Raw genomic sequence first — 17,379 nt, forward strand, 5'->3', positions numbered from 1 at the left:
TTTAAGTCCAGTACCCATTGCTTTATCTGCCCCAATGCACATCTCAACCTAATTTTCTCTGTACAGTTCCAATTGAATCATTGGTAGTATTTCCACACTCTTAACAACGCTTTGTTTATAAACAGCAAATTCCAGAGGTCTGATAAAAAAATAATAAAAATCTTGCTATTTTTTCATACAAGTATGATGATGCTTAGAGAACGAGTTCCAGAAAACACTACCCCCATCCTCTAGACTCTTCTAGGTCCTGAAGTTCAGGCACAAACTGAAGCACAGAAGTTACAGCTAAATATGAGAGGGCACTTCTTTAACGTGAGGGTGACGGAGCACTGGCACAGGCTGCCCAGAGAGGTTGTGGAGTCTCCTTCTCTGGAGATACTCAAAACCCACCTGGATGCCATCCTGTGCAACATGCTCTGAGTGATCCTGTTTGGCAGGGGGGTTGGACTAGATGATCTCCAGAGGTCCCTGCCAACCTTGGCCATTCTGTGAAGTCATTGACTGTCTTGCTGGAGCACAGGCAGAAAGCCATCCTCAAGTTTGCTTGCAGGGAAAACAAACACACTAATGACAGATGCACAGAGCACAGGTCTTTCTCCTCCTAACAGCTTCAGCCACCACCTATTCATGGTACTGAAGAAGAGGAAGTGCATCTATGGATTTGCAAGAAAAAATGGAAAACAGAACAACTTCAGAAACAAGCAGGAGCTACACAATATGACTGCTACATGCTGAAAGCCCATATTATTTTCTCCATTCACTGTTTTGGAAGAAAGGTTCCTCTCATGCTGTAAAAACAAGCCATAACAATCTGAAATATTGCATGCTAAACAGATATACCACCTTACTGCAGGGCAAAGACCTTCAAAGGAGCAAAGAGGGTTGCAGACGTTGGCTTACTGTAACATTTCCTTCATTTGGCTAGAATACAGTCAATCTGCTAATTGTTACTCCTAACAGCGCGTCAAACAAACAAATCTGATAAAACACAGTTTGCCAGTATTTTGTCACATTCGAGGCTTCCTGGCATTAGTTACTGTCTGTATATCCTGGGGGCACCAACAGATGTAAGGTCTGATAAAAGCTGTTTCCCTGATTTCATGTCCAAGAAAAACGCAGGCTTTATTCTGCACTGCATGCACACATGGTAGATTAAGAAATCACAAATAACCAACCCCCATCTCCCCTTGCCCAGTCTGGAATTCAGAGTCTGAAAAGCTTTTGAAGTTCTTCCAACCCCATCTCCTGTCTCTCACAGACCTGAAAGGGTGGCTGCAAGGAGGTTTGCCCTCAATGTCAGGTTGGTGGGTTTTTTTTCTGGCAAAGATGCAAGAAAAAGCCATCCATTCCTCAGCTACTCAGGAAGATAGCACGAAAAGGAATTTATCTAAGATGGATTCAGATGGCTAATGCTTACAATTGACCAGCACCCAAAGTTGCTGCACTGAGCTCTACTCCAAAATTAAGTTACACTTCAAACACTGAAGAACATCTGGATGAGCTACAATACACCCAGCCAAGGGCTTCTGTAAGAAGCATTCACTGAAAAAGCTGGTACTACAAAGCCGGAAAATAGCAACAGTGACCCACAAAAGGGAGGCAAAAGTTCAGCAGTCATCACACAAAGTTAGAACCAGATCCAAAACCTCCCTTTAAGCTTGATACCCAATTTCCTGAGGACCACCTTGAGATGCTAAGCAGTCGAGATATGTAACCAGAGGCATTTACCCTCCTAGAGAGGTAAGGTGAGGGAGGAGTCAGCCTTTAACAGTTGTGCCAGCTGAATTACTTCCCCCAGATAGGCTGATACAATCTGCCTCTGGATTCAGTGTGTATTTTTTACTCTGAACATTTCTACTTAAAATAGTGCATATACATAAAAGAATGCTAACCGCTAGACATGTAATTTTTTAAGCAATGTAGCACAGGCACAATTGGAAACAAAAAGAGGAAAATTAAAGACTAACTTAATGCCTCCATTTGATCAACAGCTATTCTGCTTAAAACATAGCTTTGGTATCTGCCACAGCTCTTATTTTTCACAAATCCAGACCCAAATCATTTAGATTTCTTCATCCTGTAAAATATCAGAGGCTTTACCTTCACTTCATACATTCTCCATTGCTACACTTAGGAATTCGGGGTTTCTTGTTGCAGATAAAGTTCAGAAGGTTCCCCAGAAGTCAGGATTTAGACACTTAGGATGACTTTTCATGTATGTTGACCCCAAGTTTTGTTGTTCAGTTGCTACTATTGACCTGTTAAAGTGCAGAAGCCTTCTATTTCTTACCAAGTTATGCTTTTAGCCCTCTTGGGCCCATGAAACTGAAGAAAGACAGGTGTAATATATCACAACTTGATGTCCAAGCCTTGCCAGAATTCATCTGAAATACTTTTCAATCCTTTGCTTTCAGATTCTCTCTGCTTCCCAGCTCCCAGGGATTCCTCTTTTATTGTATGCTGTGAACATAACTGCACTGAGCCATTTCATTATAACAAGCTCATTTTGTAACCAACCACAACAGCAACAACTGTTCTTTCCAGAGCCAGCACAGAGATGCTGTACCCAAGAGGCACTCTGATCGTTGGCACTTTAGCTACCTAAATCAAAAGCAATAATAAGACAAATTGTGTGTTGGGAAGATGCCAAAAAAGAGTCTCGCATGATTCTGAGTGGCCCAGTGCAACAAATCTTACTGTCCATGACTGTAACAATAAACGAGAGGCACGTCTTTACTCACAACGTGCACAGGAACTGTTTATGACAAAGACATCTGCAAACCTTTCATACACACTACACAATATCATTTTTGTAGGGCATAATTTCAAATTAAGGTACAATACGAAAAATGTTTGTCCAAAATAAGAGAACAGAACAACCCGTGAAATATCACAGGTCAAATGAAAATAGAAAACAAAATAGACTGCAAAAGAAGGTGAGGAGTGCCTTGTAAATACTCAAAACTAACAATAAGAAGTCCCTTAACTACACCAGAAATAGGAAGACAGTGAGGAATCTAGTAGTACTATTTGATGACTGTGTTGTAAAACAGGAATGATGTTTGGGAAATGACAAAGCCATACCCAAGAAGCTCAGCGTACTCTTCCCTACAGAAGATATTGGAGAGATCCCCACACCTTACACTTCCATTGCAACAGATAGGTCAGAGGAGCTAGATCAATTTAAAGCAAGTACACGGGAAGTATTAGGCCAAATAGACAAATCAGTGGTTAAGACACCAGGACTGGATGTCGTTCACCCAAAAGCTCAGAGGAAACTCAAACATGAAAGTGCAGAACTGCTAGCCAAGGTTTGTAGCTGATAACCACAAAGAACTGCTGTGCCAGGGTCTGCCAATGGACTCCCAGTTACCGAAAGGGCTCCAAAAGGGATCACAGGAACAACTGGGGAGTGATTTCCAGACCCAGTAAAATGTAGACAGTCTGTAATAACGGACAAGACCGCTGAGCACACAAGGAAACTTAGTTTGCATCAATGTGTCGACATGGCTTCTGAAAAAATGCAATCACACTTCATCATCTGTCTGTAATTCTACAGGGGTGTTAGTAAGCATGCAGATAAATGAGATCCTGTGGACATAATGTATCTAGGTTTTCCAGTATCATGAGCATGACTGAGCTTAATGCAAAACTTAATATCTCTGGCTAGACTAAAGAATATACACCACAATCTAAGAATATGCTTTGTTTTCACTCTAACGTCAATTCACCTGTTACTTATGGACCTACTTAAGAGAATTTACCTTAATGAGATGCCAGAATCCAAGGAACAATGCCTGATGACTCAAGAAGACAGAAAGCTTTGTTGTTTCCTCTCTTGACAAAAGAAATAAGTTTCTCCAACACCTTGCTTATTCAATATGGAACAAGTGGAATGAATAGGTAAGCAAATTCTTTTGTGACTTTGACAGTAACCCACTGGACTAACCTCTGGCATATCAGAGGCAGCCTTTCAGGTGACTGACACCCCAGCCCACCCCACCCACACTCAGGAGGTCTCTCCCATAGAAGCAGGCACAGGCTACCAAAACTTATTTCTGGCCCAAAGCATCACTTTCTGCTAAATAAAACTAAGAGCTTAGTTAACAGAAACTACTAGAAAAAATATTAAAATGAGTCTCCAGTCAACAGGGGACAGACAATCATATTTAGATTACAGAATGAATTCTATTTAGAGAAATTTTCAGTTCTTATTAGCATTAGCACTATAAAACTTGTAGATTTTCCACTCCATTTTCAGCGCTGAAGAAACAAACTATGCTGTTTGCTTAATTCTCTAGATTAAAATTTACTTTTCTACTTCTACTCATCAGTTGTATTGACAAAGAGGAAAACAATTCCAGAATGCGGGCACCACAGTGATTCTTCCTACAGATGCTACTAGTCCTCACATAAGCTGATCTATTATTGATACTGAGAGCAGAAGACACTTCCACATTACAACTATACAACACCGCGAAGTAATACACCCAATGGGTCACTCTCCGTGTCCTTGCTAACAGCCTTCGCATGCTGTAACAAGCACTATATGCCCTATCCTCCTTACATTCAGACAGACCCACAGTGCACCATTCTGGCAGTGAAGAACTAACAGATGGCACTTTAGCAGTGCTTTTCAGTGGAGGTCATTAATAAAGTCAAGTTGATTTGATACTTCAGTCTAGTTATCTTTCTGGAAGAGCTGCAGCCATCTATCCTTTTACCACATACAAGAAAACAGAGTAGGGCAGAACTGGCTTGTATTCCCTAACCCACAGTTCTGCTGAAATCAAGAAGCTTTGTAGCAATTGATGTTATCACTTAATAAAAGACCCCAAGAATTGTCGTTAGACCAAGATAAAAACATCAGGAAGTTTAAGCTGGACCCAAACAAACTTTTTTTAATTGCCCACATTGTTTTGTAGTAAAATGTAAAAGTGTAACAGACTAAAATTAAACATTTCACATCTTCTGCAATCCCAGATCTCTTAAAGTTTGTATTTGGTTACCAATTTCAACCTCTTTCCAAATACCAGAATTTCCTCACAGATTACTAATTCTAGCTCCGAGCAGCATTTGCCCACATTTCATAGTGAGGAAACAAGTAAAGAATTGGACCTATGGTATTTTTTTTGTTTGTTTGTTTGTTTGTTTTTTAACTGTCCATGAATTTATCTCCTCTCTAACTGCTTCTCTTATGACATCTAGGGTCTATCACCACTGTCTGGGATTAAAAGCACAGATCTATTGCCCTTAAATAACTATCAAAAAAAAAAAAAAGGCTCAGATTTTATGGATACTCCTTCTTCTGAACAAGGAGTTCACAGCTTGTCCAAAACCACAGAGAAAGTCAGCATCAGAGACAGAAATAAAACACTTCTTTCAGAGTCCAGTTCCAATATTATAAACAGAATAAACTTTCTTAAAACAAACAATCAAAAACCCTTCTCTTTCACAGCACATGCTTTGACAAGAAATTTCACCCAGGAACGAAGAAGCTTTTCTGACAAAGCTCCTTTACAAAAACCTTATTGTTAACAGTAAGTTTAAATGAACTGGTATTTTCCAAACAAATCTGCTTCTAGCATAAAACATCTCCACTGTCACACATGCAGTCCTACTGATTTATGACAATACTTGTGAAATTACCATTTATCTGAAGAAATTCAAAGACCTTCAGCCCAGTCAAATTTAGAGACATCTTGAACAAAGAAAATGCAGAATGACTTAGCTGAGAGCTTGAAAATGTACAATGGGCTTGGAGAAAGAAATTAACCTTCCTCTTTTATTCTCTTTGTTTTGATAGACATACCATTTTTCTTAAAGGTTTTGTGAAAAAATATTTTGTTTGAATAGGTTTTTTTTTTTTAAGTTCTGTATTTGTTTTTCTCCAAAATTCTTTTAAATTAAAAAAAAAAGAAAAAGATTGAGACCACATTTTGATTGACAATATACACTAGCCAGTCATGTAAGCATGATTCAGATTGCAATGTTTGGAGCCCTTTAGCTACTTCAGGTCTTGGCAGACTGTGGCACTGTTACTGTTCCCTTGGTTACTTCATCTTTTGAAAAAAATAAAAAGAAATTAAGAAAAGCCAGACTGCCTTGACCCTTCAAGACAAGTGCTACCTCTGCCATCTAGCAGCTTATATATACACAGACCTTCCGACTATACAGTTTAACGTAGTATTTCATACTACAATTAAACTCTTCAGAGTACGTACCAAGTATTTACTCAAACAGGCTCTAGTCAGCAGTTTCATGACTAACCCATCTCTTCGCATTTATCTCTTCCCATTTGCTTTGCCTGCTCAAGAGTTCCCAAGCAAGTTCAACTTGTACTCTCTCTCCCTTCTTTATCGCCTCTTCTGTTCTCCCAGAGAAACATGCATTTCCTACACTCTTCTCCATGAAAACAAAGGAGAAAAACACAGTTTCCTCCAGTTCTACTCACCACTTTGTTTCTCAAAGCATAACTGTCAAGTTCAGTGCTTACCATCGGTGTGTACATGTTCACAAACTCATCAGCGGAGGCAGTATGCACAGAAGTATTTCAGACTAAGAGCTTCAGACATATGAACCACGTTTTAAGTTGTGCCCAACCCAGAATCCCCAGGGTGTCACAATATCAGCCCTGACTTTGCACGGTAACTCATTCGAGCAACACTTTGGAGAACCAACGCCCAGTAACAGGTAAGTGTGCCAAATGACCCTTCTCATTTGTCTTGATCCAAAAAAATCCATCTACATAATTACAGCTTCCATACTCAGAGCCAAGGTTTTTCAATACCTCTAAAATGCTATTTCTTAGAGAGGTTAGTCACATTAAAACTGGATTATGGTCTCAAAGCTCAGGACAAGTAACAATAGTAGTTTAGGGTCCTCACTGGACACTACATAAATGCCTGTTTCCAATTTAATTCCCCAATACATTGTTCCTTACCTTTAACCTAGTACAGCAGAAATACTTTGCTAACACTCTTCCAGATCAGCAAGTAACACCAGTTTTCACATAGTCCTCTGTTTACAGAGGCAGAGAAATTACTCTGGGCAGAAAAATTTTCTTTCTCAAAGACAACCAGGCAGAGAAGTTTTCCTGACCTCCTTGGAGGTCAGAACTGCATATAAGTGAAATAACGTAAGGTAAGAGGAGGAAATGGGCCATCAATCTGTAACTCCTCAGAGGTGTTACAATTACTATGATGAGAAAAAGGAGGAGGATAAAAGTCTTCTTAGTGCTCTTAGGTGCAAAGCAGCCGAGCAGAGACATCGTACAGGTTGGCAGCCATTTGGCTTCTGAGACAAGAGAACAAAAAATTCAAATACTGCCAACTCAAATCACCACACCTCTTTTGCAGGCTAAAGAATCAACAACAGTAGTCAGCAAAACACTGATTTTGCAAAAGCTCTTGAGCCATGACTTTTCCATCTCCCCATCCTCAGACTGAGGCCGCTCCATCTGAGCCAGTAACAACAATTGCAGCTGATTCCTGCAACTCAGCAGAACCTTCTTTCTCCCTCCACACATGCCCCTTTTCCTAGCCAATTCACCCAAAAGCCAAAATTTCATTGACCTGTCAGTGCGTAAGAACTGCCCATTCTTTTTTTTTTTTTTTTTTTTGGGGGGGGGGGGGTGTTGGGAGGGGAAAGAACTTCATCTTGGTGGCAACAATTGTTAATCAATACTTACATAAATGTTAAAGGGAAACCATTTCATAAAGAGATTTCTCGATACACTTGCAAACATCTTCCAAAAGTTTTTTCTCTTACTGATAGCTACTAAAATAAATGATTCTCATTCAATTACGTCTTAAGGGTATGAAGGTACCTAATAAAGCTTTCTGGTACTCATACAGTTTGCTTTGTCACCACCCGCCCCCATCCCAAGACTAAAATTGCCTACAGAAGTCCAAACATTCTTCCTCTGGGCTGCCTCAGATTTCCAAAGGGGACCATCAGGTAATTCCTCCCCCCTCCAGGGGACATCAGCAGGACAAATACATTCTCTTGCAAAGCTGCAAATTCCCATAGCTCTCCCAACAACAAAATATATCAGGAAGCAGACTTTCTTGACTGCTGCAGAGAAACAAGAAAAACAGAATACTGTTTGCAACCTATCTAAATTGCACCAGTTTATTTCAAAATTGAATTTAACCCCAGGATAGAAGTGGAATCCAGAAGTCCCTCAGAGAGCAGGTAACAGATCAGTCTATGAGACAAGAGAGTTTCACCAGGGACATCTGGGTGGTATGACTGCTTTCCAAACTGTCCTTTCACAGAACCAGAAGTGACCTAAACCGAACACAAAGATAGGGATAATAACAAATGCCTAAATGTTATCCCCAGGTGTTATAGTCCGAGTCTTTTTGTCAGATGCCTCACATCCATTCAAAAGGGTCTTAAAGTCTTTTAATTCTTAATTTGCCTCCTAAATAATCCTTGCAGCTATCCCAGGTTAGTCTCCTTCTTCCCTCCCAGCGTAACAAGGACACCTGTTGTAGTCATGACAGAGCTGCATATTGTTTACACACAAATGTTTACGGCAAGGAGCAAGTCATCTCTTTGCTGGCACAGTGAACTATGAATCAACTTCTTGGAAGTGACAGAGTATAACCAAAATACTAATCTACTTGGGTACAGCTGTGTTTGTTATTTCGGAGCATCTGAAGCACCCCACCAAGTTTTAAAAAGCAGGAACAGAAGAGTTTGCAGTGAGTATAAAATAAAGTCTGCTCTGCTACAGTTCAGATATGTGTTCCAAGAAAAGAGGTTTGGTGGCTGAAAAAGACAGCTTGCAGTTTTCATTATCTTGCTTTTGTGTCCATTTTCTTCATGAGAAGAATGCACACTATGACAATGAGAATTAGGGAAAACGGACTCCTGAGACTCATGTGACAGGGTGCTTTATCAGATACTGCAGCCTGTGAGGGAAGTACTAGAAACTCAAGCCATAATCTCAGTTATACTTTCTGGAGCTATAAACAACACAACCAACAGGCCAGCCCTTCAGTCCTGACTTCCACGCTACAGGGGTTGCAGTGGCTGCAGAAAAATAAGTGTTTCCAAAACTGTGGCAAACACAGATCTCAGCTCCACAATCAAATGTCCTTTATTTTATTCCAAAACAAAACCAGAGTCTGAAACCCTCAGGTATTTTTATGTGGCTGGGGGTAGTTTTGAAAAATTACAGAGCTGGTCAAATACCCAGATAGGAGTCAACGTAATGTCTCACCTCAAACAGTGCCATTACAACTACAGAAGCTCTCCTAAATGGCTTGTACAGCCGTGACCCGGGGCATAATATCAGAAGGGGTCTCATTCTTCTGTTTCTGAGGAGTTTTTTGCAGGCAGAGAGGGTGACTGATTATGCTTTCTGGTTCACCATCTCTATTAGGTTAGCACATTACCCACAGCACAGGGAACACAAGGAATGCCAACAGAGCTGCGAGTATTTCTAGCCCTCTTTCCAAAAGCCGTGAAAATGCTTTCTACTATTCTCTGAAATACAGTTAATATAGCAATAAGAAAACTATCATAAAACCATAGGATAAAATACCTTAGCCTTAAGGGTTGAATTACATTTTCAGCATTTTATTTTTTTTTTTTTTTTTAGAAAAACAACACTGAGTCAAACCAAAGTTACGCTATAGCTTCTATAATGAGATTTCTTTAGCTATCTGAGCTATGAAGCAAAGGTCACCATGTTGATATTTCATGAAAGCCTGCAGCACTTAAGGCATTTTGAATACTGTAAGAATACATCTGCATTTGCACAAAAAGTCTCCCCAAAAATACCTGATGACATTGTCAGCACGAGGTGGTTAGTCAACATTTCTATGATCTGTGCAAAGGTCAAATCAAATAAAACATGTTGGAGTGCTGAGCCCAAGGGCACTCTCTGAAATGTAGTTTCAATCCATCAATACATACTTTTTCTGTTCTATTACCCATATAATCACCAGCCCTATTTCACCATAAATCTGTTGTTCAGACATATTTAAAAATGTCACGGTATTGGTCATGCGTGTCAGTTGCCCAGGAGTGATTTATTAAAATGTTTGGCTAAACAGGTCATCATCCAAATGGCACATAATAAATCGGGAAGCACTTGACAATATTGCAGCTATAATAGTTGTGTGAATGCGGGCCTGCCAAGTATTAAAGTTGCCAGGCATTTCCATGAGAAAGCCCTGTTTTCAGTTACTTGCAGCTTTGTCAAGACGTTCAAGCTGAAGTTTTCCATGCTAGAGCTCTGCGCCGATTTTTATTTTAACAGCACATTTTTGCCAAAACAGTTCACCTGTTGCAAGAGAAGGCCAGGGGACAGAGTGTTTTGCCTCTGTTTTAAGAAAAATGATGTGAATGCAGTCTGTTAGAAGCCAGCACTCGCGTTTTTGAGAAGCCATCTCAACACCCAGTGAATACAGTTTGCTTTTATGGTTGCGATTCCAGCTATATGAAACATTCCCTTAGATTAGGCCAAGTTTACAGCTTTAGAAACCTGTTAGCACTACAGCTTGCTATGTGCTCCCCGCACCTTAACAGTACCATCTGCACTGCACGTGTGCCCTCTGCCCAACGAGAGGTGTTGCCCTACAGGTGCAGTTCCCAGCTGCTTTGGGCCACCTGAGTCCAGGCACTGATGAGAGACCAAGAGCCCAGAATGGGGATTTTTCTTCTGACAGATCTTATGGGAACAGAGCTGCTGAGGAGAGAAAGAGGGACCCGTCGGAGCAGCGATGAGCGGCTCTGTAATGCAGCCACAAGTGCCACCCAGCACAAACACCCGTCTGAGCGATCTGTAAGCTCTAAGGCAGGCACTGGATTGCAAGGAGGCTCAGAAGCCATCAGAAACTGAAAGGAACCATCCTCTTCTGGTACCTGTGATGTAAATACAGCAGGACTGTGCTGCACAATAGCTTTCCGCATTCAGCTTTTTGTTATATGTTCAAAGAGAAATTCAATTTGCTGGCCAGCTCTATGCAGGGATCAGCATCATCTGCTGTTGTGTCCCACACCCAGAAAGGCAAATTTGATTCACAGTCAGCACCTTCACAGAACCTGTGTTTTCTGGTCAAAACGCAACCCAGTGGAATCCTCCAGATAGCCGAGGTGTCAAATAGGAGAAAAAGAATGAAAAAAATATTAACCCTTTTAATAATCCACTAGTAAAACAAAAGATCCATTTAGACTGACTAGCAATTCTGGACATATTACCAATCCTAAAGCACCTGGGCATAAGCTGACAATCAGGTACAAAGTGTGATGTACAAGAGGTCGTTAGTTTGGCTCTCAGGAGGTGGCAGGGGAATACCTCTGGAAAGCAAAGCTTATACACAAACAGGCCTACTGCAGCAGAGGAAGCAACACATCCCTAGGAGTTTGGAAGTTTGTTAGGCAAGTGCCTCAGCATCTGCCAATGAAAGCATTAAAGTTTGTTAACAACGCTGCTCAAACACACACGCTCCTCCCAACTGCACCAACATCAAAAGTGCCTTCCCACAAACAACCACACAGCTATAGGTGATGGTGAAGACCTCAGTCACAATTAAAAAACAAATAAAACAACAACATGAGAGGCCGAAAGGTAGAAGGAGCCAAATTCATTCTCTTGAAAAACCTACTACGTGGATCTTTAAAACTATTCGTTAAAACCATCTTAAACCAAGTGTTGTGTGGCCTCAAACTGCTTATACACTAACATATCAAAAGGAGCTAGTGATCTGTGGCAGGTCCGCAGGAATCACATGCCTAAAAACAGAACTAAACACAAGCCTCTCCAACAGCATAGTGACTAGTGTTCACACTGTAGTTCTCATGCTCAAGGAGCTGGTTGCAAAAAATACCCAGATAGGAGAGTTGCCTTCACTGCTCAAAGTAAACATTAGCACAAAGATTCACAACTGAGGAAACACACACTCCAAACAGACAGGAAAAATATTTGATGTTACGCTTAAAGAATACATAAAATAAACTTGCAGTAGTTTAAACAACCCGTCAAATGTTGACAGCTGGGGGGCTGCTAAAACTGGGAAAGTGGTTTTGAAATTACTTTGAACACCAACAGAAAGGCAGAGATTCCAGCAACCAAAGAAAAAGTCATCGGAGTGCCTCTGATTAAGTTTTTTAAATAAGGAATTTGGACCCAAACCAAAAACTCTCTTCCCATCCTGCTATGGAAAACACCAGTGAACTCATGTTTTGGGTTGATTAAATGTGCTTTCTCATGTCCAGCAGGAGTACAGTTAATTTACAGCAAAAAAGCTCAGAGACAGAACTATACACCAGCAGCGAGCATACTGCAAGGTTTCCTTCTCCCAAGGAAAGAAAGACAACAAAAAAGAAAACTTCAGCATTCATGTTTCCTGAAACCACTACAAGTCATACTTTCCCTAGAGCACTAGGCGAGTGTCACACAGGCAGAGCTTTCTTTCCCTGGCTTGGTTAACAGTTAGTGACCCTCAGCATCCGAGGAGTTGTGGCTCATGGTGGTTCCTTTTCGCTCTCCAGAAATATGAAGAAGCCTGAACACTGAAGACAGTACACCACAAGAAGCCAATAACTGCATATCTAACTCGCAAAAAATCCCAAGACCATGACTGTGCTTGCTGACTTGTATTGCCACAAACACATGGTTACTTAAATACAAATTGTCACATTCCAGGCACTGGTATACAATTTCATGCAAGTCTGAATTTCATCTGCACAGAAAATTAAAATGTAAAAGTTTGTTCTACTTATAGCGATGCATTTCTAATGGTCAGAGGACAAGCTACCAATGGGCAGGTATCAGAGATGCACAGTTAAACGGGTATCTCGAGTCTCAGACATTTACCAAACCCACATTTCAACAACCAAACTTCTCAAAAATTCAGTTTGAGTCCTGCATGTGTACCTGCACAAAAAAAAAAAAAAAAAAAAATCCTTATTTTTACTAAAAATGCAAATGATTTCTCCAGGCTATGAAGCTAGAAAGACTGCATTAGCATCTAACATGTTCCTCTAAAACCACATGGGTTTCATCATGGGATAACCATCATCATGAAGTAAAAATAGTCATTAGAAATATTTACCACTTTTGTTTTCCTGTGAACATACTAAAACAGATCATTTTGTTTGATATTATTGAGGATTAACATTGCCATCAGGGCTGCCGAATGTCCAAGATGATCCCACTTGATTTCAAGAGTTCTTGCTGATGTTCCAGTCAAAAACTCTTTAGAAAATTATGTTTCAATTGCAATTAAAAAAAAAAAAAAAAAAGCTTTCAAGGTAATATTTCATATTTGAATAGCTAGCTGGACGCATCAACCTAGTTGCCTGTGGCTTTTGCATTACCTACACATTATCCAGAAATTGGGAGTATGTGTTCAACAAATTATCCTCTATGGCTTAATGTGTATGATTAATGCAAGAATAAAAGGTTACCTGGCTTTGCTTCTTTTTTTTGCCATAAACACTCCATCTTTATTTGAATTCCAGACAGTGAGAAAGTATGCATGCCATACACACCACTAGTCTGGCTGCCACATTTTCACATGAACATGGGGAGGAAAGACCACCATACAGCAAAGTCCAGGATCATTACTCATGCCAGTAAGATACCAGTACCATCTCAAACAAACATCAATAATGACATTTTACACTTAAGCAGTGTTTTACTGCTTATTATTGAGATTTTTCTTTTCTGGAAGATACAGCTGCATGCTACTAGGTATGCCCAACTTGCCAGAAACTTTCTCTCCAGGATTCACTGTTCTCTACATGCAGTGTTTTGAAGGTGTGCTAGGTTCTCATAGGGTCACAGAATGGTTTGGGTTGGAAAGGACCTTAAAGCCCATCCATTTCCAACCCGCCTGCCATGGGCAGGGACACCTCCCACAAGACCAGGTTGCCCAAAGCCCCATCCAGCCTGGTCTTGAACACCTCCAGGGATGGGGCATCCACAGCTTCTCTGGGCAACCTGTGCCAGTGCCTCACTACAATCATAGTAAAGAATTTCTTCCTTATATCTAATATAAATCTACTCTTAAATTTAAAACCATTTCTCCTTGTACTATCACTACACAGCTTGGTAAAGAATCTCTCCTCATCTTTCTTGTAGGCCCCCTTTAGGCACTGGAAGGCCACTGTAAGTTCTCCTTGAAGCCTTCTCTTCTCCAGGCTGAAGAACCCCAAACCCTCTCAGCCTGTCTTCACAGGAGAGGTGCTCCAGCCCTCCGACCATCCTCGTGGCCCTCCTCTGGACTTGCTCAAACAGGTCCATGTTCTTCTTGTGCTGGGGGCCCCAGAGCTGAACGCAGTTCTCCAGATGGGGCCTCACCAGAGCAGAATAGAGGAGGGGAATCACCTACTTTGACCTGCTGGCCACATTTTTTTTTTGATGCAGCCCAGGCTACAGTTGGCTTTCTGGGCTGCAAGCACATATTGCCAGGTCACTTCAAGCTTTTCATCCACCAGAACCCCCAAGTCCTTCTCCTCAGGGCTGCTCTCAATCCACTCATCACTCAGTCTGTACTGATGTTTGGGATTGCCTCGACCCAGGTGCAGCACCCTGCACTTGGCCTTGTTGGGCTTTGTGAGATTCACACGAACCCACCTCTCAAGCCTGTCAATGCTCTGGCTGGCATCCCTTCCCTCTAAAGTGTGACCTGCACTACTCAGCTTTGTGTCATCTGCAAACTCGCTGAGGGTGTGGTCGATCCCACTGCCCACGTCACCAATGAAGATACTAAACAGCACCAGTACCAACACGGACCCCTGAGGGATACCCCTCATCACTGCTCTCTACCTGGCTATTGAATTGTTGACTACAACTCTTTGGATGCAGTCATTCAGGCAATTCCTTAGCCACTGAACAATTCATCCATCAGGTCCATGTCCCTCCAATTTAGAGACAGGGATGCTGTGTAGGACCACATCAAATGCCTTACACAAGTCAAGGTATATGAAATGTGTTGCTCTTCCCTCATCCACCAGTGATGTCACTCTTGTAGAAGGGCATCAAATTAGTCAAGCATAATTTCCCTTTATGAAGGGAAAGTTCTCATAACGAACAATACAGTGCTAATTCCTACCAGCTTTAAGTTCCAAGAATATTTGGTCTTAGATGGCATGAATGATCCTGGGACAGACAACTTCTTGCTTTCTTTTTCCTCCTCCCTGTCACCTGCCTCTATTACTGTATTGCAACTGGTTACACAGAGCATTTTCATGTTTTTTTCCCCATGATCTGTGGAATCCATACCTTCAGAAGTCAAGGTTCAACCCACCTCCTACTAACTGAACCATAATGCATTTCCTGCAACCTCCAAATAAACTATATGTTTATTTGTACTTCTCCTGACAGCTGAAAGCACTATTCTTGTCCTTCCCTGTCATACTGTACGAGGAAGTTGTGGCACTACAAGACTGACACCAAGTAATTGCTTCAGTGGCCTCCTGCTATTTTAGTGACTTAGATCCCCATGACTTCATTTTTCACCTCAGTCTTTGGAAAGCATCAGGCAGCAGCTATCCAATGAGCACCATCCCGAGTTCCACAGTTCTTCAATTATTTTATGTTGGGCTCCCTCCCCACTCTGCCAGAAATATACTAGAAATTCAACTGCTAGGCTAGTTTCATAGTGTACTTCAACTATACCATTTAATTTCCAACTGGAGAGAGAAGCAAGGAGTGATATTACACAGCAGTGCCTTTCTATGGCATGCACTAGCAACATTTGGAGACTATTTACGTGTCTAAGAGCATACCAGACTGTCTCTGACAACAATGGACAGTCCTACCTACAATTCCAGCCAAGCATTACTTTGAGACTCCAGATTTATTTACTTTTATTTTTAGTACAAAAGACATAAATGCCAGTTAGCACTACTAAAGACACGAATGCCAATTAGCACTAAGAAATTATCAACCTCATGTTGGAGGAATATAGCATAAAGTTTTCTCAAGCATCTGGATGGATAAGACTATTTTCCCCATTTACTGTGTTTCTTACAGCAAAGGTTTTCAACCTGGTATGAAGGAGAATGAGCACTTACAGGCTGGCCTATGAAACAGGGAGATAAATTCACTCTTTTCATATTATTCTCTAGTATGGAACTAAAAAGTAAACAATACATCTGAAAAAAAATTAATTTGTATAAGACAGCTTCTCCCATTAACTGCATTATTACCATCTCCTGCCTCAGGGTACCTTTCAAACATGTCTATTTTTTCAAAATTCTTTCTGTAAAAGGAAAATATTGTCCTACTAGGATGACAAAGGTCTTGCAATAAGAACATCCATATTGAATTCCATGGCGGAGGCAAAGTAATTCTCTGTGAAAATGAAATACTGATTAAGAAAAATATCAGGAACCTGATTACATAACAGAATAGATTATCCACAAAAGAGCAGAAAATCTTGCATTCTTGCTCAGGCTTTCCCAGATAGATTTCTACAAAAAACATTGATTACAATTCAGTTGAAAAGAAACAATCCAGTATTAAGAGAACATTAAGCCAGCAGTACAATATTCCAGAGATGCAAAAACTAAGGCTAAATCTATAAACTCAACCCTGCTTATTTGAAAGCATACATTACCAGGCAGGATAACAATACGACACAGTACTAAAACACATTCAGACCAGCATGCCTGTCATACAGCATCTTCAGTTCTACAAAAGCACAGAACAGCTTCCCCCAAATCTATGACCTACTCTGTCCTACTTGCAGTCAGTAATCCCAGATGTCTATCAACTTGTGTCATTCTGCCATGTCTCAGTAATGCTGGGCAATGGAGTTCAGCTCTTCTCGCTTCCTAGCTCCTCACACAGATGTACAGACAATGGCAGTCATTTTCTTCTAGCTTCTATTCTGACACACTCACTTTACCTTTTGTGCACTGACATTTTACCTCCATGATCTCCATCTGTTCCTCCTCCAGTTCAGCTGTGTATGCCTGTCCTTCTTCTTATTAGGCTGAGAAGCATCTCTGTTTTATTAATGTATCTGTCTGACTTAAATGCTCCTCAACACCTGTCTGCCTTTCTCAGCTTCTAATTTAAATAACTCCTGACTACTAGTCTGTTTTCTATGCCAGAAGTCGCACCTTGACTAAATAAGAATTTGTCCGAATTTGACAGGTATAAGAAAGTGGCACCCTGCAGATCTGTCATTTAAAACAAATGCAGTTATACTTTTTTGAAGTTACAAACGTTTGATGAATGCATTTTTTATTTTCTCCACTGCTCATCTCCTCAACCCCAAACATTATTTTTAAATATTTGTTTTTATGAAAGAAAAAAGATAGTGTAGAGGTCAGCATAAAACAAGCATGGTGATTTTATAGCTGAGTTAATAATTGTCACTTAAAGGGTTTAGAAAAGTGAAAGTC

The 17,379-nt window shown here is 40.7% G+C and overlaps 1 long non-coding RNA gene across 1 annotated transcript in view; it reads right to left on the reverse strand.

Moving 5' to 3' along the window:
• The window catches only part of LOC308190657, a 72,561-nt gene that overhangs the window by 25,938 nt on the left and 29,244 nt on the right, over positions 1–17,379 (reverse strand). The window lies entirely within an intron of this gene.

The sequence above is a fragment of the Anser brachyrhynchus genome (genome assembly GCF_964034855.1).
Source record: "Anser brachyrhynchus genome assembly, chromosome: 2".
NCBI classification, from domain to species: Eukaryota; Metazoa; Chordata; class Aves; order Anseriformes; family Anatidae; genus Anser; species Anser brachyrhynchus.